General features: G+C 35.5%; 1 long non-coding RNA gene across 1 annotated transcript; it reads left to right on the top strand.

Moving 5' to 3' along the window:
- Nucleotides 1-1,966: 1,966 nt before the first annotated feature.
- On the top strand, nt 1,967-23,911 carry LOC148215937 (uncharacterized). Its single transcript, XR_015796338.1, has 3 exons — nt 1,967-2,044; nt 3,957-4,037; nt 23,874-23,911. It is a non-coding gene; the product is annotated as an uncharacterized LOC148215937 (long non-coding RNA).
- Nucleotides 23,912-24,814: the final 903 nt, after the last annotated feature.

Consider the following 24,814-nt stretch of genomic DNA (forward strand, 5'->3'; position numbering starts at 1 on the left):
AGTAGACATGAAGATTAATTTCTGGAGTAAATGCCCTCAGTGCATAATGTTCATAGTGCACCTAAAGGGCCCTTTTGTGCACAGGCCAGTTGTGCCCATTAAAAGAAGATTGCTCCTTCTTATATGAAATAGGTTGGTTGACATTTTTTTGCAGTAATGAAACTGGGTAGACAGAGACCTTTTTGTTGGGGAAGACTGACTAGGATACAAACTGCAGTGAAGCTTATTCCATTAAAGCTGTAGACTTGTATCCTCCATTCCATTCCATTCAATATACAAATAGGATGAATTTCAAAGTGATCACAAGATTTGGGTACCTCACAAGATCTGGGTACTAATCTTGTTAAGTAGGTTGGATTGAGAGCCAGAACTATAAATTTCTAAGATTAAGGGTGCAGCTGAACCTATGTCTTCCTGGTATTGATCCAACAATTTAATGACTATATGATGCTGGATATCTAAAGTATTTTACAGTTATGCTCCAGTTTAATCCTTGGAATCAAATACTGATTAGTATTTTAATAGGTATTAGACTGCACCAAGTTCCAAAGTTTGCTGAGAAGAAGTAAACAGGAACTGATGATCCTTCTTTAAACTAACATGGAGAAAATGGAACAGAGATCAGTTAAGCAATGTATATAAAGTGAAATCTGATTATATAGTATATTCAGTTTCCAGAAGTCCACAAAGCCCTTTGACTTTCTTCTATCTTTCAAGGAGATACTGATGGTTAGACATTTTACTTTAGAAAACATCTAAAATTTTGTTGTGAAACCATACAATTTTAAATAAGGTTTCTGAGTTTCAGTGATTTCTAAAGCATGTACATTTTAAGGATTTCCATATCCCCTTTGTATTTCCTTTTCTTTTTTACTTATTTCTATTACCATTTGGATATTTCAAAGCAGTATGCTGTATTTGGATTCTGCTGTAATCTATTCAGTGCTTTCTTTCACGGTACATACGGTACAAATATAGTCATAATGTGAAGATTAAAATAATATGGGCATACTAGCCTGCCTGTTTAAAATTTAAAAAAGAATATTTATAGCTAATATTCAGATAACATCAGGTGGGCAAAAAATATGCATTCTCTTCTACTTGAAGTTACAGTGTTATCCCATAGCCTGCAGCTGTGTGTACCATATATCAAGTCTTGAAATGTTATATTTGTAAATGATATGTAGGAAGATAAAATATCTGTAAGGTTATAGGATGTTTTTCTTCAAAAAGGAAAATAGGATTTTTTGTTTTTGGAAGTTTGGAGATTAGAAGCTGAGGTGATCCACACATTCCCTAATCCTTGTTTAAACCCGCATTGCACCTTAGAAGTCATGTGGTTTTCCCTCTCTTGTCAACTAGGGAGGAGATTTTTCCAGCTGTGACCTTGATATCTCGGTAGCATGTCATCAGCCTTTGAAGTTGTTAATATGCAGGCCATTACTAGAGAATCAATCTACACAATCAGAAAAAGATGGGAGAAATGAAAATGAAAGGTAGCTAATAATATATTGTCTAAAGGAAAATTTCCAAAGTTAAAGTTGTTCTTTGTTGTTTTATTTTTCAGAAATGGGGACTCAAACATTATTTGCTTGTTTCTTCATCACAAGGAACCTGATACGTTCTTAATACCAACAGATGTTAGTTAACATGTCTTCAGTAAACTAACTGAATGCAGACCTCCAAAGCTGGAAAATCTTCACTGGCCATCACATCACTGGCTTTTATTGACTAAAATGCCTTATGAAAAGTCCTTGAGAACTCAAAACCTTATACATTATTTGGTGACGTTGGGTTGGTCTAAATAAAGGTACAGTGGTACCTCTACTTACGAACTTAATCCGTTCCATGACTCTGATCGCAAGTCGAGTTGGTCGCAAGTCGAAGTACATTTTCCCATAAGGTTCAATGTAATTACTGTTAATCCGTTCCGGCGTCTGCGGACCACGCGGAAGGGGCGGAAAAACGGCCACTGACCATGTGGAACGGGCGGAAAATGGCCGTGGACCACGTGGAACAGGCGGAAAATGGCTCATAAGTCGAGGTGAGTTTGTAAGTAGAGGTAAATTTTTGGGGCCGGAGCTGATCGTATCTCGAAAATTTCGTAAGTAGGGGCGTTCGTAAGTAGAGGTACCACTGTACTTTCTGTGTCTGACTCTTATTTTCATGTCAAATAATAGCACGAGCCATTCTGGCCAGGACAGTACTGAAGTCAAACACATTTAGATGACACCAAGAGGAATATGGCACAAGCTTTTAGGCACAACCCTTGTATCTTTGAAAATAATTTGGATGCAGTTTTTTATCCTATTAGTATACTTTCCAACTGTCTAGAGGAGGAGAATTATCTACCTTCATTTTTGTTTTTCACATTATTTTCTGACTATGTATATTGGTTCTCCAGTGGTAGCTTGTATATTAACATCTTCAAAAGTTATGACACACTACCAAGATATCAAGCTCATGGATTGCAAAAACAAAACAAAAAAAAACCCTCCCTTCTTTGTTGCCAAAGAGGGAAACTAAACATGGTAACTTAACAATCCCAGATCTTGATTGTTTCACTAACCTGTTTGTACACAGCAAACCAACACTCTCCTTTTTTTATTGTAATGAACTGTGTCCAAAACACACCAGATATGCTGCTTTGTTCATTATTTATGCTGTTTCTTCATTCAGTTTATTATGACTTTTCAATATAAAAAATTTCCAAGCTTGTTTACAATGTGAGCAAAAACAATGCAGCTATGCAGAAGTTTGGATTCAAAGGTGCTTCAGAGCATATGGGACACACACATACCACTATCAGCAATTCCTTAAATCAGCTGTGTTTTTTCCCAGGATTGCATAGCTTCCATCTGCTGCTGTAGTGTTATCCTGGGATAAGGCATGCTTGTAGGAGACAGATATTATGTGCATGCCTTCTTCATGCCTCAAAGCACCTTTAACCTGATGAGCTGCACAATCCATAAAAGCAATAGCAAATAACAGTTAAAATGAATATCAGAGAATACAGTAGTTGAAAAAATATAACAGCATCTAGGAGTCTATACTGAATAGTAAGGCTTACTCAGGAAATCCTTAAGAATCAGGAGATGTTGCTGATCTATTACACATTGTATCTTACTAATTAGAGACATTCCTCCACTGATGTACTCCTGTTTCCTTGCATACCTAAAGGTGACAGGAAAGGAAGTACACTGGATTTCTCAGGAGGGATTTCTAAAGGTATAGGGGAGCCACCAATTTAAAAGACCCTATCCCTGGAAATGCAAGCTTCAAAAATTGCCAAAAGTGAGAACCTGAAAATGATTTGAAGGCTATGGTAGGTTCATAGATCACCTTTGAGGGATGTGGCTCATTGAAGAACTTATGTGATATGAATAAAACAGTTCTTTGTACATACAAAGATTATTAGAACATATCTCTTATTGTTTATTGAAAAAAATCTTATTTATTTCATGTCTCTCATTTCATCTTGGCTTTAGAAATGGAGAAGGGTGGATGTTAGCAATTACTTCTTGGTATTGAAAAGATAAAAGTAGGCCTAAGTTTTGGATATTTGCACTTCTTTCCCATTCCCTGATATTTCTGCCTCATTGTCTGGTGAAGTGTTTGTGAGAATCAAAATCCTAGACACTCTTTTGTGGAATTTCATGTAACCCTGACAATAAATTCCAGTGATAGAATTTACTATTTTTCCTCTTAAAGACCTGTATGAATATCCTTATTGTTGTTTTTTATTGTGTATAGCATATTCTTCCCAATTTGCAGTATTACATTTGCAAAGAAATTAATATTATAAAGAAAATTGTGTTTAAGTCTGCTGAAAAATATCCCACATTTTAGTATCCATAAGGCATCAATAATGTATGTATAATGTATTTCTGATACAATTTATTTCTGTACATTAGGGAAAGGATGTTTGTTTTATAATTTTTCATTCTAATTCACAGTTTGCAAAGATTATAAGCATTACCTGAGAGCAAAAGAGTGACTTTGCTTCCCCAAAATATTCTAATCTTAGACACAAAAAGGTAAGTATTCTCTTTCCTAAAGAGTGAATCACTTTCATAAGATTAAAATGTGAATGATTGGAATAGTCATTCTTTATTTGATAATGAACAGAAATTGATAATAAACTGTATGCATTTTTTCTATGATCTATAGACAACAATTTTGCTTTCTATACATGGCACAATTTCAGTTTAGCTTCTAAATCACAGTTGATAAATTTAAATCTCTTTATCTTTAAGACTGCAATAGGAATTCAAGAGTTCTTTACGTGGAAAAGCAGTTGTGGGAGAAATCATTTTGAGAACTGCTGTATCTAAAATAGGATTGTATTAAGAACAGCTTATCCCCTGCCCCAAATTTCTTTTGTTGTCAATTTATGAAGTTTGCAAAAGCAAATTTTATTCCTGAGTTCTTACTGATTACAGTACAATGGAAAACAATGCAGCTATCCATTCAATTTGCATTTCATTGGCATTTCTCTAAATCTTTCATTTTTAAAGAAAAGGATTTAAATTCATACTTCAGTTATATTTCAATATTTGAGAATTAATCAAAAGTGCAAATATAGCAGTAAGCATTTAATGAGATGCATCTGGCACATTTTCTTCTCATTAACTCTGGTACAGAGATTCCTCTAACATCACCAATATGTTGACATTCCCTTCCAGAACATTGTATTAAAATCTGCTATCATATAGCATTTGTTAGTTATAGGAGTCTGTCTTGCAAGTCTAAGTCTTTTAGCAATGACTGTATGCTGGTCTTATACGACATACAAGATTCCAAAAGGAACTAAGTAGGGTTTTGTCACTGCCAGGAACAATCCATAACTGTAATATTGACTAAGTTCATTTATGAACTTATGAAAGATATTTAATTAAAACAATTCTTAGCCACCCATGCCAAATCCAGAGATTAAATTTCTATACTGCTGGGAATCCTTAGTATCAATAGAAGAGAATATGTGTAGCTTGGTTGTTTTCTTGCAAATGTTTCGTTACCTGGCTAGGTAACACATTCAGTGCTAGAATGGAGTGGAGTTTGCATTCTAGCACTGAAGATGTTACCTAGCTGGGTAATGAAATAACCAAGCTCAGAGAACCCCAAGGGCTCCACAGTCCTTAGTATAGAAATTAAATAAATATACCATCAGGTTCTTTTAATCTAATCACACCATGTCCCTTTTCCTGTGTCTAAAATTAAGTTAAATAAATAATATTTTATTTATTGAGAGGCTAATGATAATATAAATCCAATTGAAATGTGGGCAACCATTAAGTTCATATAAACTGAGAGAAGGTAGAACAAGGTAAAAGGAAATGGATTAATACAGTGGTACCTCAGGTCACAAATGCTTCTGTTCACGACCAATTCGGGTCATGAACAGCACCGTTCGCAAAATTTTGCTTCCATTCGCGAATGCCGGATCAGGTGACAAGCAGGATCCGCGGCCATTTTCCCTGCCGTGACACGTGGTCGTGGCTTCCTGTAGGGAGGGGGACTCTCCCTCCAAGCAATAACGGCCTCCCCACCTGCCTTCCTGTCCTCCACGCCAGAAGTCGTGTTGAGCAAGGTTAGCGTTCTCTCTCTGCGTACTGTCCTTTGTGTCATATTTTTGTGGTTTAAAAAAAAAAAACATATGGTTCAGAACGGATTAACCGTAATTACATTGAACCTTATGGGAAAATATGATTCGGGTCGCGACCAATTCAGGTTACGACCAGAGTCACAGAACGAATTAAGTTTGTGAACCGAGGTACCACTGTATTAGTTACCGTTAAATATGCATATACAAGAAATTAGCACTTAGATATCATTATTGTACGAAATAAATATATATAAGCCTATATATTTCTGAAGTCTTTGGACCTAGTAATGAACAGCCTATTAAAATGCAATGGTAAAGATATTAAATTTTATCTCAAAACTTTTACTTATTAGGATTGCTATGATAGATAGATAATTGTGCACCTTAAAGGCAGTCAGATTTGCTAATCTTTACAGTGACAAAAATTAGCTATTCTTTTGCAATAAATTAACATGATTATTGCTATGAAAATTATAGATTATACAATTGTTTTACTCACAATCTGGAATCTGCATTTTAAAAAAATGCTGTTGTAAAGCATTTCATTTCAGCTAATCACAGCCTATATGATTTGTCAACACCTGATCCAACAAAATAGAATATAGAAAATAAGTCTGGGACACCAGGCATGGGGGTTGGGATGTGTGACAGAGACCTGGGGTGGTTGTGCTGATGGTTGTGGTGGTTCTTTATCTTAGCTGCCAATTATGTATTTATTGTGTTGTTGTTGTTGTAATGTGTGTTTTGAACTGTTATTAGCTGCCCAGAGTCATGATGCTGAGATGGGCAGCCCTATGAATTTAAATAAATACTAGACTAGACACCTAAGATTATGAGACCTCAATCTGGACTGTAATGTGTAATTGCTTCTGTTATAGGTGCTATATCTTGAAATAAGGAGTTTGGTTGTACATTTTCCAACTAACAAATTGTATTAAAAAGCTTTCATGAGCTACAGTTCACTTGATCAGATCCATGGAATGGCTACCATAGACTAACACAATTATACTCCTATAGTGCTATACCTTGGGATATTTCATTTTAACAGATTCTGTAACTAACAGATTGACTACTGCAGCTTATTCCAGAGAAAATGAAGATGGCAAAAGCCAAAATATTTTACTTAAGACCTACCTTCCTTCCTTCCTTCCTTCCTTCCTTCCTTCCTTCCTTCCTTCCTTCCTTCCTTCCTTCCTTTCCATGCTATCTTTGTATCCACCCATTAATTCATCCTATTTACAATCTTTAGTATAGAAATTGAGTCCTTAGTATAGAAATCCTGTAGTGAGTTTCAATCCATAGAAGCAAGTTAAAACAAACTATGTGAATTAAATAATACATTAATTCAAGAACTACAAGAATAAGCACAACATTGTTGACAGACAGGAACTGAAGGAACAAAAAGCATGGTCAGACTATGGAATTAAGTTCCAAATTCAAACATTTAAAAAGTGAGGGCTTTACCCAAAGTCTACAGAGCACCCAAAGCACAACAGAGAAGATCCTCTCCCATATTCTCACATAATGCTGAGGAGGACCTCATTGCAGAGGTTAACATTTGGAGAGGCACTTCCTCATGTATAGGGGTTTAGCACACTATTAAGAGTCTTAAATATAATTATTAAAACCTTTTAATCTCACCAATAAAGCATAGAAAGCCAGTGTAATCTTGTTAGGTTAAGTGATATTTGAAGAGTATTCTGGATAATTGTCATGCTACCACATTCTGCACTAGCTGCTACTTTCAATTCATTTCAAAAGACAGGCCAACATAAAGCTTGTTGCAGTTAGCTCAATGGGAGGTGAACAGTTCTTTCCAACCATCTCTATCCCAGAAAGTTCATCGCTACTGGAATAGATACAACAGACAAGTACAGTCTGAGTCACAAGTGCTATCTGGCCTTCAGGCAACAGAGCTAATCAAAGACCATACCAAAGCTGTCCATTTATTATTTTAGGGGGAATTTAATACCACCCAATTCTCAAACCCATTTTGCTGGGATTCAGTTTCAGTTTACTGGCCTTCATCTTTTTGATATACAGGGAGATGTACAGGGAGATATAAGTCTGATATAATCTATATTAGTGGCACCAAATCCTAAATTCCCTGATGAGCTCACTCAGCAGTTTTGTATAGGTAGTAAACTATAGGTATGAAAAAAAATGAATCCCTGCACGACCTTAAGGCCAAGAGAAATTCCTTGAAGTCACCTTGTAGAGCTGATTCAGGAGGTGATAGCAGAATTAGTGAAGAACAATCTTTCTTAGCTTCCGGTGAGGTCAATGGCAGACCAGTTGTCTTTGAAGGAGCCAAGATGGCATTGTGGTAAAGATCGGCACCCAGAGGGCCAATGCTGGATGCTGAAATATTTCTAGATAAAGGAGAGATTGTGAGATAACCCACCTATTCTACAGAAAGCTGTTCCCCACAAATAAACTGCAGGAATGGAAGTTCTTAATCACTTTTGGAGTTAATTATTCTACAGATTAGCAGAGATTTTCTTTTATAGCAGGATAAAACCCCTCTTGATGAGTTTCATTTGGGGGGGGGGGGATGACTACAAAACTAAAAGAAGATTTAAGGACTTAAACATCAAAGAATATTTGGCATAAAGCTTAACAAGGTGATGATTTAAGAAAGCTTAAAAAGGACAAAGGGATTGGTTATTTTTGAAGTTTTTTTTTTTAATGAAACTGCATTGGAATAATTGGTAATTAAATTAGGCAAGTGAATCAGACCTTTCATGGGAATGTTTTTTGTTTATTTCTAAAGACTACAGACAATTGGTGGATTTTACAAAATAAATGATAAGTATAACTGGAGTAGATCATGCCTGTCTGTAACTATGTAGATGTGAATGTGATGTCTAATTGCAATTACAGTATTAAAGGCATAAGAAGAAAGAGGGAAAAACGAGGAAATTTGCCTTTCGCTTTTCCCTTGTTTGAGATACTTTCACTTATGGATTACAACAATTCAAAAAGTGGCATGCATGGAGGGCAGGACAGGATCATTACAACAGCCTGCAAGGAAAGCAATTTCATTAGATTTACTTCAGAAAATGTTTCACCAACTTGGTAGTAAATTGACTGAGTCACTCGAACCAAATTTATAGCTTTTGAAAAAGAGTGAAAGACTTGTAATGATGAAAGAGGAGATGGAAGAAGTTAAAATGATGGAAAACTCTGTAAAACAAATGTCTAGAGATATAAAACAGGTTAATGACAAAGTAAAAATCTTGGAGAGTAAGACAGAAGTTATAGACAGAGCGTTGGAATGAGAATTAGATAATTTAGCTCTATTGTAATTGAAAGAGAAAGAATTCTGTCTGAAATTTAGAGCTATTCCAGAGGTTTCTGATGAAAATATTAGAGAAAAGATTATAAAAGCTTTGGCAATTTGTTTGGATTGGGAAGAGGAGGATAGAGAGACAGAAATAGATAAAGTTTATAGAATAAATTCAAGATTTGTGAGAATAAGAAACGTTCCAAGGATTGTTTTGGTGCATTTTGTAAGGAAGAAGACAAGAATCAAGTTTTACAACAGCATTTTAACACAAGACTGAAGATTGATAATACAGATATAATTGTCCTAAAAGAAATTTCTATTGGACTATTATGTAATATATATACCGAAAGATTAAAGCAGAAAAAGATCCCATTTCGATGGGACAAACTAGAAAGTATGAATTTTACTTTTAAACAGCGGAGATTTCAATCAAATTCTGTTCAAACTGTGAGAGAATTTCTAGAAAAAATTAAAGAACTGGAGGAGATTCAAATGGAGGTGCCAGAAGAGATTGCACAAAAATCACAACTGATACGATTGCAATCTGAAAGGGATGGTTCTGAATTAGGCATTACAGGCATTGACTTTTCTAAAATTTTGGCTTTATTATGGATTACAAATGTTTAACATGGAATATAAATAGAGCAAATGCTCCTCAAAAGAGAAAGAAAAATATTTGAAAAAATTAAAGCAAGATTATTTGCTTGCAAGACACTCGTATCAGAAAAGAGGACAAAAAAAATTTGATTTATAAAACTTTGGGTGAAGAATTTATGTCAGCAGATATAAAATAAGAAATGGAATTGTTTTGTATATAAATTCCCAACTAAAACCAGAACTTGTATTGACTGATGGTTATGGTAGATTTGTTGGGGTGGAAGTTAATTTGCATGGGGTTAAGACTATGATGTTGGCAATTTATGCCCCAAATGAAGATAAAGCAACATTCTGTAAACAACATATGGAAAGATTAATAGGATTTTCCTTTGAAAATTGTTGTTTGATGGGGGATTGGACAGAACTTCAGAGAAAAATATTAAAATCACTCAAAGTAAATTACCAAAAGGGTTTTGTTGTTGTTGTTGTTTGTTTAATTTGATGGACAATTTAGGGTTGGTTGATATATGGAGACAGAAAAATGGCAGTTCAAGAGAGTATACCTATTTTTCAGAAAGACACAAATCCTTTTCAAGAATAGATATGATTTGGATTTCAAAGAACTTGGTTACTAAGGTTGCTAAAGTAGAGATTTTATGAAAGACTTTTTCAGATCATAATCCTGTGAGTTTGGTTGAGAAAAGGAAATCCAGTTCTTTTAGATGGAGATTAAATGAAATCTTGTTACGGAAAGAAATAATAGTGGAGGACTGTAAAAAGAAATTAAAAGTTTTTAAAAAAATAATATAAATAAAGGCACTGATTTAAGAATGGTCTGGGATGCAAGTAAAGCTTTTATAAGAGGTTATTTTATACAACATAATAGTGAACTCAAAAAGAAGAGGTAAGAGAAAACACATGAGATGAGATAAAAAGAAAAAAAGAATTAAAGAAATTTCCAGAGAAGTATCTCTCAACAAATTAAGCTTTTACAACAACAGCAATCTATGCTAACAGTAAGAGAAATGGAAATAAAAATGAACTATGTAAAGCAAAAAACCTTTTGAGTTCACAGTTAAACCAGGGAAATGGTTGGTATACAAGTCAAGAAAAGAGAAAGAAAAGAAAATGATATTGAAACTTCAAGAGGGAGATGCTGTATTAATGGATAATGTGGCCATGCAAAAAGCATTATATCAGTATTATTCTAATTTGTATAAAGGACATGATATTCCTTTGGAGAAAATAGATGAATATTTTAAAAAACAAAATCTACCAAGGATTAGAGGACCAGACAAATTATGAATGGGCCTATAACAATAAGGGAAGTTTCTGAAGCTATAAAAAAGATTAAACCAGGAAAAGTGCCTGGACCAGATGGATTATCAGGTCTTTATTATAAATGTTTTGAGGATAACTTTTACAACCTCTACAAAATACAATGAATTTTATTTTACAAGGAAGAAAGATGCCAGCGACTTAGAAAGAGGCAAATATAGTAGTAATACCTAAAAAGAGACAAGATTTGGCTTTAACAAGAAATTATAGACTGATATCATTACTGAAAATGACTACAGGTTGTTCACAATGATTTTAGCTGATAGACTGAAAATAATTTTGCAAGAATGTATTCATGAGGATCAATGTGGGTTCTTACCTAAAAGACAGCTAAAGGACAACATTAAAACTGTGTTGGATATTTTAGAATATTTGGAACAAATAATGAAAAACAAGTAGCATTGATTTTCTTAGATGCAGAGAAGGCCTTTGACAATTTGGACTGGAGTTTCCTATTTAAAGTTTTGGAAGATATGGATTTTAGAGAGAACTTTATAAAGTGTGTAAAACTGATTTATATTTCACAGAAAGCACAAATAATTGTTAATGGAGATCTAACAAAACCATGTGAGAAACAAAAAGGAACAAGTCAAGGTTGCCCACTGTCCCCTCTTCTGTTTATTTTGGCTCCTGAAATATTGAATGGAGACATAAGACAAGATGAGAGGATTGTGGGAGTTAAAATAAAAGAGAGACTTATACGTTAAGAGCTTTTGCAGATGATTTGGTTCTGGTTTTGGAAGATCCTTTAAAGGGAATTGAAACACTAATGGGTAAACTAAAAGAATTTGGTGCATTACAAGTTTTAAGATTACAAAACAGAAGATGAAGATGTTAGTAAAAAATATGAAAATATAAGATCAAACAGAATTGATGAATAAAACAGGTTTTAAGATTAAGAAGAAAGTAAAATACTTGGGTATTACTATAACAAATATAAATTGTATGTTATTTCAAAATAATGATGTTAAGACATGGAATGAAGTTAAAAAAGATATGTTAAGATTGGAGAAAAACAATTGTTATTGTTGGGGAGAATTTCTGTGATTAAGATGAATATTTTACCTAGAATGTTATTTTTGTTTCAGACAATACCTGTTTTGACAACTGATGCACCATTTAAACAATGGCAGAAAGATATATCTAAATGTGTGTGGCACGGAAAAAAAACCATGAGTTAAATATAAGGTGTCACAAAATGCAAAAGAAAAAGGAGCACTAGTTTTACCTGATTTGGAATTATACTTTCCAGCTTGTTGTTTAGTTTGGATGAAAGAGTGGATGTTGCTGAGAAATAGGAGGCTTTGGAGTTAGAAGGGTATGACTTGAGATTCAGGTGGCATGGATATTTATGGTAAAAAAAAAGTTAAGTTTAATGTAGATTTTAAAAATAATTTTGTCAGACATGCCATATTGAGAATATGGAATAGATACAAACCCAGATTATTCCTAAAAACACCTTTGTGGCTCTCAGCACAAGAAGCATTTTACAGACAAGAAATGATAAGCAAACATAAATGGCTAACTTATTGTGAGATATTAGAATTTTGTCAAGGGGAATGTAAAATAAAATTAAGAGAAAATCTGGTTGCAGAAGTTTATATGTGCTAATGGTTCTCTTATGTACAATTATTAGAAAGACTTAAGGTAGATAAAAGAATTTTTGGTTTTGAACAATCTAAGACTGAGTTTGAAATAGTACTGTGTACAAATGATGAAAATATTATTACTAAAATGTATAAACTTTTATTGAAATTTGAAACAGAAAAAAAAATGAAAGAATGTATGATAAAGTGGGCCAAAAATTTTGGTTACAATATACAAATGGAACGGTGGGAGAATATGTGGTTGAAAGGACTGAAATTTACATTATGTTACAATCTTAAAGAGATTTTTTAATAAAATGATGTATCGTTGATATATGTCATTGGAAAAATTGTCTAGAATGTATAAAGTTTCTTCAAATTTATGTTGGAAATGTGAACAACAAGAAGGAACATTTTATCATGCTTGGTGGACATGTAAAAACGCTAGAAAGTTCTGAATTCAAATACATGCACTAATTCAGAAGATTTTAAAGATCAGTATACAATTGAAACCAGAGGCTTTTCTTTTTTGAATGATCAATAAACAGTTGGAAAAAAGTTATGGAACTTTGTTTTTATACATGATAACTGCAGCAAGATTATTATATGCACAAAGGTGGAAAGAATCAATATTACCCACAATGGAGGAATGTTTGGTGAAGGTGATGGAACTTGCTGAGATGGCCAAATAGACATCTTTGATCAGAGAAAAGACTTTATCTGTTTATTGCTGAATGTAAACCTTTATAGACTTTTTGTGAGAAACAGAATAAAATGAACTTATAATTTATGGTTTTGATGATTAGAAAAAATAGATTATAGAGAAAAGGAGAGACATGTTGTAACCATAGAGTAAGAGGTAAATTTATACTTATAATTGCTGCAAAGAAAATCGGAAACTACTACTTTATATATTTTTTTCTTTTCTATTTTTCTGCACTTTTGGCTTTGTTCTTTTTTCCCTTTCCTTTCTTTATTCTATATTAATTTCTGTTAGTTTTTATCTTTCTTTTTTAAAACTTTAATGAAAGTATATGAAAAAAAAATAACAATTTTTCTTTTCTAAGCCAGGTAGTTGACTCAGCTGAATACCACTCTCAAAGCTATCAAAAGTCATTGAGATATTCAAGAGGAGGATCATTTGGGAAACTCCCTGTTCTCCCCCTCCCCTGGGTCCCATGGAGCAGCTTATCTGTCAGAGTAATCAAGCAAGTTTCAGTGAAAAAAACTAAGCCTAAAAACTGTTTGAATTGGATCTAATTCACATTCTCCATGAAAACATGATCAACTACCATCCTGTCAAGTACCTTGCCTCCAAAAGGATGTTCGCAACAGAGTTTCCACCTAGACTTCCTTGTTAGACTTCCGTTCAAGGGAATCCAGCCACCAGTCTACCCTCATTTCCTTGCAATGGCCAAGTTGCAGCTTCCCAGCATAATTTCCCCACCAATTAGTATTTTAATGCTTGCTGTCAAACCCTACTCCCACTGTCCCATTATATCCCTAACAAATCCCATAAAGACAAGCAACAAACATAAAAATGGGAAAAAGAGTCTTAGCCCTTGCCCAATATTTATTTATAAGGACAAACAGGTTGGGCCGCCCAAGCTCCCCTGGGGTAGGTGTGTGTTTTAGCTGAAGAAGAGGATGATAAAATCCCTGTGTTCCATCTGAGGAGATTTTCAGCAACTTGATACTGCAAAGAGAGCTCGAAGGAAGTATTATTTTCTGCAACTTCTCCTCCAGTGGCTATTAGAACTGGGCAAGCACAGGGCAGCAACAGAATTTCCAGATGAAATCTGAAGAATATACAGAATAGACTGCTGGTGTCAGTAACATTCTGTATCGTTTCAACAGTTATCCTTGAAGAACGCCTTTCTTCTCTTGCCTCATTTACCCTGAAGAGATGGTATAAAACTCCTGCCAATGAACTGCTTCCCCATCAACAACTTTTATTAAGCAAAGCAATTTATATTTTCTGGACTGGAAAGAGTAATTCAACTGGAAGAGCAGTTCAAAATATTGCAAAATGATTCTACAACTGAAGGGCAGCTATTTCCCATAGTTCATTAAATAAAATGCCCATATTGTTGAAAACCAAAAATATTACTCTTCTAGAGATTGCATAGGAGGATGGATGGATGGATGGATGGATGGATGGATGGATGGATGGATGGATAGATAGATAGATAGATAGATAGATAGATAGATAGATAGATAGATAGAGGGGAGGGGAGGGAGGGGAAGGAAGGAAGGAAGGAAGGAAGGAAGGAAGGAAGGAAGGAAGGAAGGAAGGAAGGAAGGAAGGAAGGAAGGAAGGAAGGAAGGAGATGAGGACATTTTTGTGATGAAACCCATGTTCTGGTAAACAAACTAAAGCCTTGAAGAAGTGATGGAAAAGACTTACTTTCATAAGCAGTAGAAAACTCTGAGGGCTACAATGACAAGATCAGATACATACAACTTTACAAATGAGAGTAAATATCTGTATTTTAGATATTGCAATAATTGGTTACAAGTAGGATAGATTAAGAAAATAAATTTAAAATGATGGTATTGAAAGGTATATACAATTGCCCTGGAATCTGAAGAGTGGTTGTTATTGTTTTTGTTTTTTCTGCTTAAATATGTTGCACTTCTATAAAAGGTAAGGCTGCACTGTTGTAACTTGACCAATAGTTTTTCAGGTTTGTTTTTCTTTTCTTTTTCTTTTTAAAATAGAAAGGGGGGGGGAATTAAGAGCAATGCTTTCCAGTTATATTTTTAGACACAAATGAATTCATTTTACCAAGATTTCTGAACTTCAGAAAATATGATTGTTAGATTTTGTTTTAAAATACAAAATATTTCAGTATATTTTCCATAGAAGGACAGTTAGAAAACATGCTTCCTTATTCAGAATTAATGTCTTTCTGGTGCTGTTTCACAATTACTTGTCAGTTGCACTTCCTGAATATTATATAACAGAAAAGGCTAATTTTTTACTTTGTGAATCTTTGCTGGTTTTGTATAGCTTGGTCAGTACAATGATGATGTACAAAAATTCACTCTTCCATGCAATCATTTATAAAAATCTTCAGGCTAAACACTTAGTCAATGCTGTCATATATTGTTAAGGCTTCTTGCCTCCCCAAGCTTTTTAACAAGGATGTGACAGTTTCAAATTCATTAAGTGAACCTTTTCCCATTACAGAGATGCAATGAGTAGAAAAGCTTCCTAACTCCATTCAGACAGAAAACCATGTGCTGATTGCGAACCAATTTCTATTTTCAGTTCAACTTGCCTTATAGGCTGGGTGGGTGTTGAGACAAAGAACAAGAAAAAAATAATGAATGACATCCTTCTATGAAACAAAATACATAAATGAAATAAAATGAATCAATATGCAAAGCAGTCAAATAGTAGTTATATGTGGGTGTGATAATTAGAATCTACAGAGCATATTGACAACATCTCCTCAATCTAAAAACACACACTTTCAGCTACAGATTAAATTTATATCTGTTTACCAGGCTATATCTGGCCTTTAGAGCATTCTTAAGTAAGATTTAATGGGTTCCTACAAGATCTCTGAATGAGATTGTCAAATCTCATGAAATCAAATCTTATTAAATTTCAATAATCTTAAGATTTTGATTATTTTTTTAAAGGACTATAGCCAAAGTCTGAAACTGCACAGTAGTGCCCCCAAGAGCTAAAAATGTTGCCAACTCTTTCCATAAAGAGATTAGAAGTCTCTAGAAAAACATCACTTTTGTACTGTTGCCGAGAAAAGAGATGTCCATGAAATCATCAGAAGTTGGACTTGATTTGAGGGAGACACTATCTTTGTATCTCAGAGAAAAATGTTGCCATTGTTGGAGATACTGATTATCTGTGCCCCTCTGAATCATTAACACAGCTTCGGGGGACAATTCAAATTCAGAAAGGTTTGATTGAATATTTCCCAAATATTTTCAAATAATTTCACTGCTGTATTGGATTAAAGATTTGGTTTACAGGTAGTCCTCACTTAACGATGGTAATTGGGACTGGAATTCCCATTGCTAAGTGATGTAGTCATAAAGCATGACATCACAGGACCACATTGCTTAGCAATGGTAATCCCAGCAATCCCCTTTGTTAAGCAAAAATTGCAGGTCATTAAGCGAGGACCTCACATGACTACGACTTGCAACTTCCTGCCAACTTCCAACAAGCAAAGTCAATGGGGAAGCCAGCTGGAAGTTGCAAGTCCTGGATGGCTCACAAGAAGGCCAGAGGGTGGGTGAGTAGTAGGAGTGAGATGGGGGGTTGCTGCAGTGAGTACGTGTAGGCTGGGGGGTTTGCTGAGGCACCATACAAGTACGGGTGGGCTGGGGAGGTGGTACTGTGGCACCATGCGAGTGCAGGCAGGCTGGGGAGGGTCTGCTGCGGTGCCGTGTGAGTGCAGGTAGGCTGGGGAAGGGGTGCTGCAGCGCTGCATGAGTACAGGTGGGCTGGGGAGGGGGTGCAACAGCGCAGGCTACAGAGTACAAAATCCCTGGGATCTCATACTCTGTAGCAGGGCTCCTTGGAATAAAGAGCTGTGTGAACGATTTGCAACCTTCCCTCTGGCTTCCTCATTGATTTTGCTTGTGGGAAGCCAGCAGGGAAGGTTGCAAATGGCAATCACGTGACTGCAGGATGCTGCAATCATTGTAAGCATAAGCTGGTTACCAAGTGCCCGGATCACAATCACTGTGTGGGTGTTGTGACAGCTGGACCTTCGCGGACCAGTCATAAGTACCACTCATTCAGTGCCATCACAACTTTGAACAGTCGCTGAATGAGTGACCATTAACAGAGGACTAAGGGTACTATTACTCCACTTCTAATAGAACGCTTCTAGTGAAACAGCTATTTCTTGAAAGTAAAATAGAGATGTCTAATTAATATGTCAGAACTGAGGTGTGTAGCATAAAACATAATCTATTTTGATGATTTAACTCCTGCATTAAAAATGATCAAGGACTAAACAAACATATCTAAAGAAGCTCATTCAGCCATTTCTGCAGAAATACAATTTATTAAAAAAAAAAATAGATGCAGTTTAATCACAGATTCCCCAAGTTCAGCTATAAAAACACCCCCTTGTTGTGCAATCAATTAAAGTGATTTGTTTGTTGCTGGTGGAACCTAATGCAGAGATCGGATTCCTTCCAATAACCCCTTCTACTAAGAAACTAAATTAGCACAACTTTTTAATTGCTGCAGGTCCACAGAGAAGCATAAAGAAATTATGAAGCTGCTAATTCATTAAAGCCAATCATGATATTACACAGCATCAGGTTTTTCTAAAAAGTCTAACATTTATGGTGTCAATAGAATAAGTTTGAGAACATTTCTAAGGTTTATATTCTACAACAGAAAATAGCAAGATTCTTAGAAAACCTCATCTGTTCTCTCTTTCCATCCCATTTTTCTCTTTCCATATTAGAGTCACCCTGGGAAACTTTAAAAGCCACACCAAGGTCCCATGATAAAGTCAACTCAGGCCTTCATGGTCACCATGATACCATAGTGTTCTTTCAATTCATCATTAACACATGGCAAATTATTCCTGGAATCTAATTTTTGCAACTAGGCAGAAACAGATCTGGTTTATGGAAGGGTTCCATGACCCTTTTGTCACCAATACATCACTTTCTCATTTAAATTGGTAGCAGCAGACCCTTGCCATAAAGATTCGTTTGAATCATCCTCCCCGGAGACTTAAGGAATCTGAAGGATTCCGGAATGCTGTGGAGATGTTCTGGCTATCAGAGCAGGTAATCTTGTCAGGGATTGTCATTGACTGATAATATGGAAGAAGTCATCTCAAACAAGAAATGATGGACATCGTTTGGGTGTACTAAACACCAAATTTCTAAAAAAAAATTAGTGACAAAAAATGAAGAGTAACACTTCCTTCTCAAAAATATCTGCCAGAAACTGAATGAATGGAAGTATATAAGGAAATGTTCTGTATTTATTCAGTAGCAAAAAAATCTAGAGATTTGGAATGATCAGAAAAATTAATCCCAAGCATGAGGGGAGCAATAAATATGAAAAAAACTTAGCCATATTTTTTTCTCTTTATCTCTTATAGCATCACAGGGTTAAATGTCAAAATCTCAGACTCACTTCTATATTTACATACTATGTAGAAATGTTAATAAATTATGCCCAGATAGTACTGTTTCTTAAAACAATTTGATATATTCTCTACAGTTTCCTGTAACTGTTAGAAATTCTCTTGATAGCATTTGAGACAAGTTTAGAATATAGCTTTGTCAGTGCTGTTTCTGTTCTTGACAGGAAGAAAAATGTTTACTGCAATAAATTCTACAGGCATCCTTCAAAAACAACATAGGGGAGCTAATGTATATAGTATCTACATCTATATGGCTTTAAAAAATGACTATTTTTCCTGTGAGATTTCAGATGCTGTTTTGTGAAGGTGTGAACAGCTAGAGGAGCATTTATTAGAGACCAGAAGACAAATCCTATGAATTCCAAATAGTGAACATCTTTTTAAAAATCTTTCTTTTATCTTTAACCATCTCCTGTGGCTATTGCAGTGGCCACTGTGACAAGAAATTCACTCTTTTGCAGAAGAACAAGTGTTGAGGGATCTTTTTAAAAATATCTAAGAGAGTTCACAAATGGTATTAGGATTAGAAACTGAGTATAACAAAGAGAAGATTTTCATTTTCGTTTAGGGCAAGCATGATTCCCTAGCTGTTAGCTCTGAGTTTATTGAGTCGCACAGAGCAGCCATTTTGCGTACCAATTAAAATCAAAGCACCTGATGGCTGTCACTGATACCACTTACTGAAATGTAGCATAGCATCAACTTATTTAATCTCTCTTCTAAGAAAAGAAAAACCATATGCTGGCAAAGGGATTTTGTTTTTTCCAATTACCAGTTTCTTTTAAAGAAAAGATAAGAACTATTTGAACCTTTTCTATTTCTAACAATGAAGAGTTGTCTATAAATAGACAAGAAAACAGCTTTTTAAAAAAAATTAAGGACCAGATGTCCCTATCCGAAGTACAGGGAATGCTGAATAAAATAATTTTTAACTGTATGTATCAATCAAATCTAAAATGTATTGTACTTACATTGGTAACTAATGATACTAAATAGCTGAATTGGTCCATGAACATTCCAGCTACTAAAGGAAGAAAGCTGTTAGAAGTTTTACAGGTAGTCCTCATTTAGTGACCACAATTGGGACCGACAACTTGTTTGTTAAGCAAAGTGGTCGCTAAGTGAAATTGTGACCATGCTTATTATCTTACTTCAGCCTGCGAAGGTGGTAAATGCAAGGACTAGCCGTAAACTTAATTTTTCATCACCGTTGTAACTGCAAATGGTCACTAAATGAAGCAGTCACTAAACAAGGACTACCTGTATAGCCATTCCACCTATTCTAAAGTAAGGGGAACTGGACAAGTTGGTTAGTATGTAAGGCTTTGTAAAGCAAATTGAAGAATATGAAATGGACAAAGAAGTCAATGACCAGCAGCACAAATGATGTTGACTAGTGGCATAAATAACTGAAGGCAAGGAAGACTGCCATCTTGGGGCCCACAAGTCAAAAGGCTCACTGGGCTCCCCCTTGCTCCTCACTTCTAGCCATTCTATATGGAAAGAAGAAATGCAGCATGGAGGGAAAAATGCCCACATTTTCTCCTTCCTCTTTTCAAAGACCTCCCACCTGTCTACACTGAGTCAGGCTCCTTCCTACCTATCTACATGGAGTCGGGCTGCTGGTTCCACTGAGCATAAAGCAGAGGGATGAAGAGCATGGTGGTTAGCAGGAGATCCAAACTGGAGACTGGCAAGAGGCTCAGGAATGTCAGCAGACAAGCTTTCATTAAGAAGATGACATGGAAGTTGTGAGTTAGCCCAGATAATTAGGTACTTGGATGACAGAGGGAAGAAATGCTATGAGTAATGCCAGGCTGACAGAGGACAGTTCTCCCCAGCTTCCTACAAGAGCCACTACCAGCCACATCAGTCTAATCTTTGAGCTGACATAGCAAAGCCAGCTTTAATAGTGCCTCAAATCCCCAATGAGCTCAACAGATTATCAAGACAACCATTACAGAGCAGAGGCCTAGCAAAGCTTAAACTAGAAACAGCAACACCCTGGCTGGGGTTAGTTACTGAAGCCACAGAGAGCAAGAGTAACCATTTTGAAGAGGCTGTAATTATAATATAATGCAGTGAGAAAGAAAATGATATAAAAGGGTCTGGGATATAGAGCCACAAAACAAGAGTATAAAAGATGTATGTCCAAAAGATGTAGATGTATGAAATGAGTGTAGATATGTATGGGTTAAGGAAATCAGTATAGAAATATCGGATTAAGGAAATAAGTATAAAAGTAACAGTATAATAGAAACTAGGTTTAAGCAAATTAAAAGAGAAACAATAGTAAATAGATTTTAAATAAACTGTCTAGAAAAATAATAAGGAATATACTATAGAAACTGTAGAAAGTAGAAACATTCAGAGGGTAAATGAATGCACAATAGGTTCAGCTATCCTTGAGCCTGTATTAATCAACCAGAAATACTTAGATGAGGAAGTGGAAGTACCAAGAACATTGGTGGAAGTTGCCATACAATGCTGAAGTTCTTGATCTTAAGCCAAACTAAAACTGAGTTTAGTCTGACACTCAGATTAAATTAAAAAAAAAAAATTAAAAGGATTTTTTTTTTTAAAAAAAGGATTTTAATAAACTAAGAGGATCCCATGACAGGATACTCAAATGTGAAAATAAGCTCAAGATGGGTGGGAGTTCCTATATAAGAATATATTCAAAGCACAATTGCAAAGAATTTCAGTAAGAATGGGAAATGGAGGGCAGCAAAAAAACAAAACAAACCCTTAGCCAAAATCTGAAAACAAAAAAGAACACATACAGAAAATGGAAAAAGGGCCAGATCCCAAGAAAAGAATACAAATAGCCTGAAACAGTAGAGCTGGTGTCAGGAAAGCCAAAGCTCAGATGAGCTGAAGTCAGTGAAGCTTGCTAAGAGTAACAAAAAGGAATTCTTTAGATATGTTCAAAATAAAAGGAAAAGAATCAATCTATCACCTGCTCAGTGAAGATGGTGCAATGTTAACAGGTAACAAAGAAAAGGCAGGCCTCCAACTCCTATTTTGTTTCAGTTTTCTCCAACAAAACAGTGTGTGTTCCACAAGGAAATTGCAATGCCCAAATGAAGGGGCAGGATTGAATCTTAAGACTGATAGAAACATGGTCATGGAATCTCTCTCTCTCTCTCTCTCTTTTAAAATTCATTTAAACATCTAGAACCAGATGAACTAACTGGCTTTCTTCGGGAAATACTGGAAGTTTCATATAAGTGGAGCATGGGAGGAAGATTATTCAAACTAAAGACCAAACAAATTACAAATTATTAATTAGTAAGGTCAATTCTTGTCAAAGTAACATTTTATTCATTTATTTTATTAAATTTGGAGGCTGCCTAACTCCTAGCCTCTAAACACATACTTCCTAGGTGCCAGTAGATGGATCTATTTAATAATTCAGCTGTAGCTTCATGTTGGCTTCAAAGATAGCCCCATGTAGAGTACACTGCACTAGTCCATTATGCTTTTTGATGAGGAGAATTCCTTGAGAGATTGTAGGAATACCATAGACACAATATACCTTGCCTTCAACAAAGTATCCCATGATCTGTGATAAGCAAGTGAGTTAAGTGTAAGCTGTATGATGTGACAATTAAGAGTATACACAGCAGACTTGAAAATTGTATTTAGGGACTGCTTGTCAATGGTTCTTTATCAAATTGGAGGGTATTATCATGTAGATGCCATAAGAATTAGTGTTGGGCCCTCTTTTCTTCAATATACTCTCAATATTTTCATTAACAATTTGAGTGACAAGGTGGAAGAATACTTATTAAATCTGCAGCATTGGGCACAACATTGGGTAGGTTAGTAAATATACTAGAAGGCACCAATAAAATTCAAAATGATTTGCACAGATTGGAGAAATGGGATACAAATAACAGAAAGAAATTTAACAGAGACAAGTGTAAAGTTCTTCACTTAGGAAATGGATAACAGATGCCCAGGTATAGGATGGGGAACATCTGGCTTGGTAAATACAACTTGTGGAAAATATTTATTTATTCATTTAATTTATATGGCTGCCCATCTCAAACGTATGACTAGGTGGCTAACAAATAATAAAGGCAATAAAAGCATCATAACAAAACAATAAATAACAAATATAGGAGCCAAGATAAAACCAACAACACAGTCAACATAACCAAGATACTGGCTCAACCAAACACCCTGGGCCCAAGGTTCAGCAACAAAACCAGGGTTTTTAGGGCCTTATGGAAAGCCAGTAGGATCAGGGCAAGTCTAATCTCCAGGGGAATGATGTTCAAGCGGGTGGGTACCACAACAGAAAACTTTCCTCTAGGGACCTGCCAAATGACACTCCCTAATGGACACACATGCCTCTCCTGCCAGATCTCTCAGGAACAGTAGTTGATTGCAAACTGGATGTGAGCCAGCAGTTTGATGTAGTAAAATACATGTTTAGACTGTATGGAAGAATAATTTCAAATCAGGTGGTAATTTTTCTACTTTATTCTGTTTTGGTCAGAACCCACCTCAAATACTGTATCCAGTTCAAGGCACCACACTTTAAGAAGGATTCAGAGGAATTCAAATTCAGAGAAAGACAATGATGGTTGAGGACAAGAAACTGACTCTTATGAAGAAAGATTGAATGAGCTAAATAAGTTTACCTTAGAGAAGAGGTGACTGGAGGGGGATATGATCGAATTTTTCAAAAAATTATATCGTCATATATATTCTCTCTCATTCCAGAATGCAATAGATGGAGTAATGAACTTAAGTTGCAGAAAGACAGATTCTGATTGAATGTTAAGGGAAAAAACTTCCTAGCAGTAAGAGCAATTTGATCATGGAACAAATTACTCAGAGAGTTGGGTATGTTCAAACAGAAGCTAGACAGACACGTGTTTGAGATGCATTAATATGACTAAGCAGGGGGTTGGAATGTATGGCCTAAATGGCATCTTTTGACTATCACTCCTAAACATCCTCCTCCCTCCAGCAGTGCTCAAGAGGTATTTTGGTTCATAGGAAGCTGAGGGCAATGAAATGGGCTGGTAGAGGGCTGAAGTGCAGTTGGAGAAATATGTAGGATAAAGTGATTCAATCATAGAATAGGACCCTTCTTAAAACCTATTTGCAATCTTACCACATGGCCCTGGATACAGAAAAGAGACCTTACTTCTGTACTTCTGTTGCAACTTCATAGAACAAGACATTGGCATTTTTCAATGCTTTGTAATATCTTTCCCATCCAGATACTAAAAGGGAGCCAGAAGCATTGAAGGCCCACTGTAATTAACTTTCATTGTTCTTTGCAGACTTGGTTGACCTGATTGCCTTGACTTGGACTCCAGCACTGAGGTAAGTTAGTCAGTAACCTTGGAAACCACTTGTCCTGTTCATATATTTCAGCTTGTATATCCCAAGGACATGGACAGAGTACATGGGGCAGTAAGGGCCATCAACATCAACACCAACTTGCTGATCAGATTAGCCATGTTGGGACTGACCTCATATTATGGATTAAAGTCTCCTTAAGTGAGGGATCTGTTCACATTTGCTTAAGAAGAGTTGAATGACCTTTATTGATCAATCAAAACCTTTATTGGCATTAAAAGAACAAAAAATACAAAGCACACAGTGACATATTGAGAATTGATCAAAGATCAAAGGGTAAGCCATACTCATTGGGAGATTTGTTTGCATTTACTTTTGAGTGCTTCATCCAAGAATTTAGCAACAATTCTGGTAATTATGGGCAAGGCATCTCTCAATAGATATTGGCAGGATAATACGGTATTTGGTGGATATTTGCCTTGCAAAAGTTTGTAATGGAGAGTCTCAGCTAAGTGGCAGTCAAAAATTATATGGTGAATTGTATCAGGAGTGCCACAAGAACAGAGCCTCTCATGATTGGGGATGTGTTTGTACCTTCCGAAAAGTACCTCGGAAAGAAAAGAATTTACTCTGGCCAAAAAGAAGGCCCTACACTGAGATGGAACCTCAAGATCAAACAAATAATGCGCCATCTTATCCAGGTGAGTTTCTATCCCTAACATGACAGGCGAAAAAACATGGGGTTGAGCAGGTCTAGGTTTGTGATATTCTAGATCTAAAAATCCCTGTTTAATAATTCTGAATACATGGGTTTCATCTGATAAATATAAATCATCAATTCCAATCCCAGTTTGCTTAAGTTTAGACATAATATGCCGAGGCCAGAGCGAAATATATTTATCCATATTAAGATGTGATAACA

Source organism: Python bivittatus, unplaced genomic scaffold (assembly GCF_059951505.1).
Source record: "Python bivittatus isolate LINGU-HERP-01145 unplaced genomic scaffold, Pbiv_v1 ctg000330_np1212, whole genome shotgun sequence".
Classification (NCBI taxonomy): Eukaryota; Metazoa; Chordata; class Lepidosauria; order Squamata; family Pythonidae; genus Python; species Python bivittatus.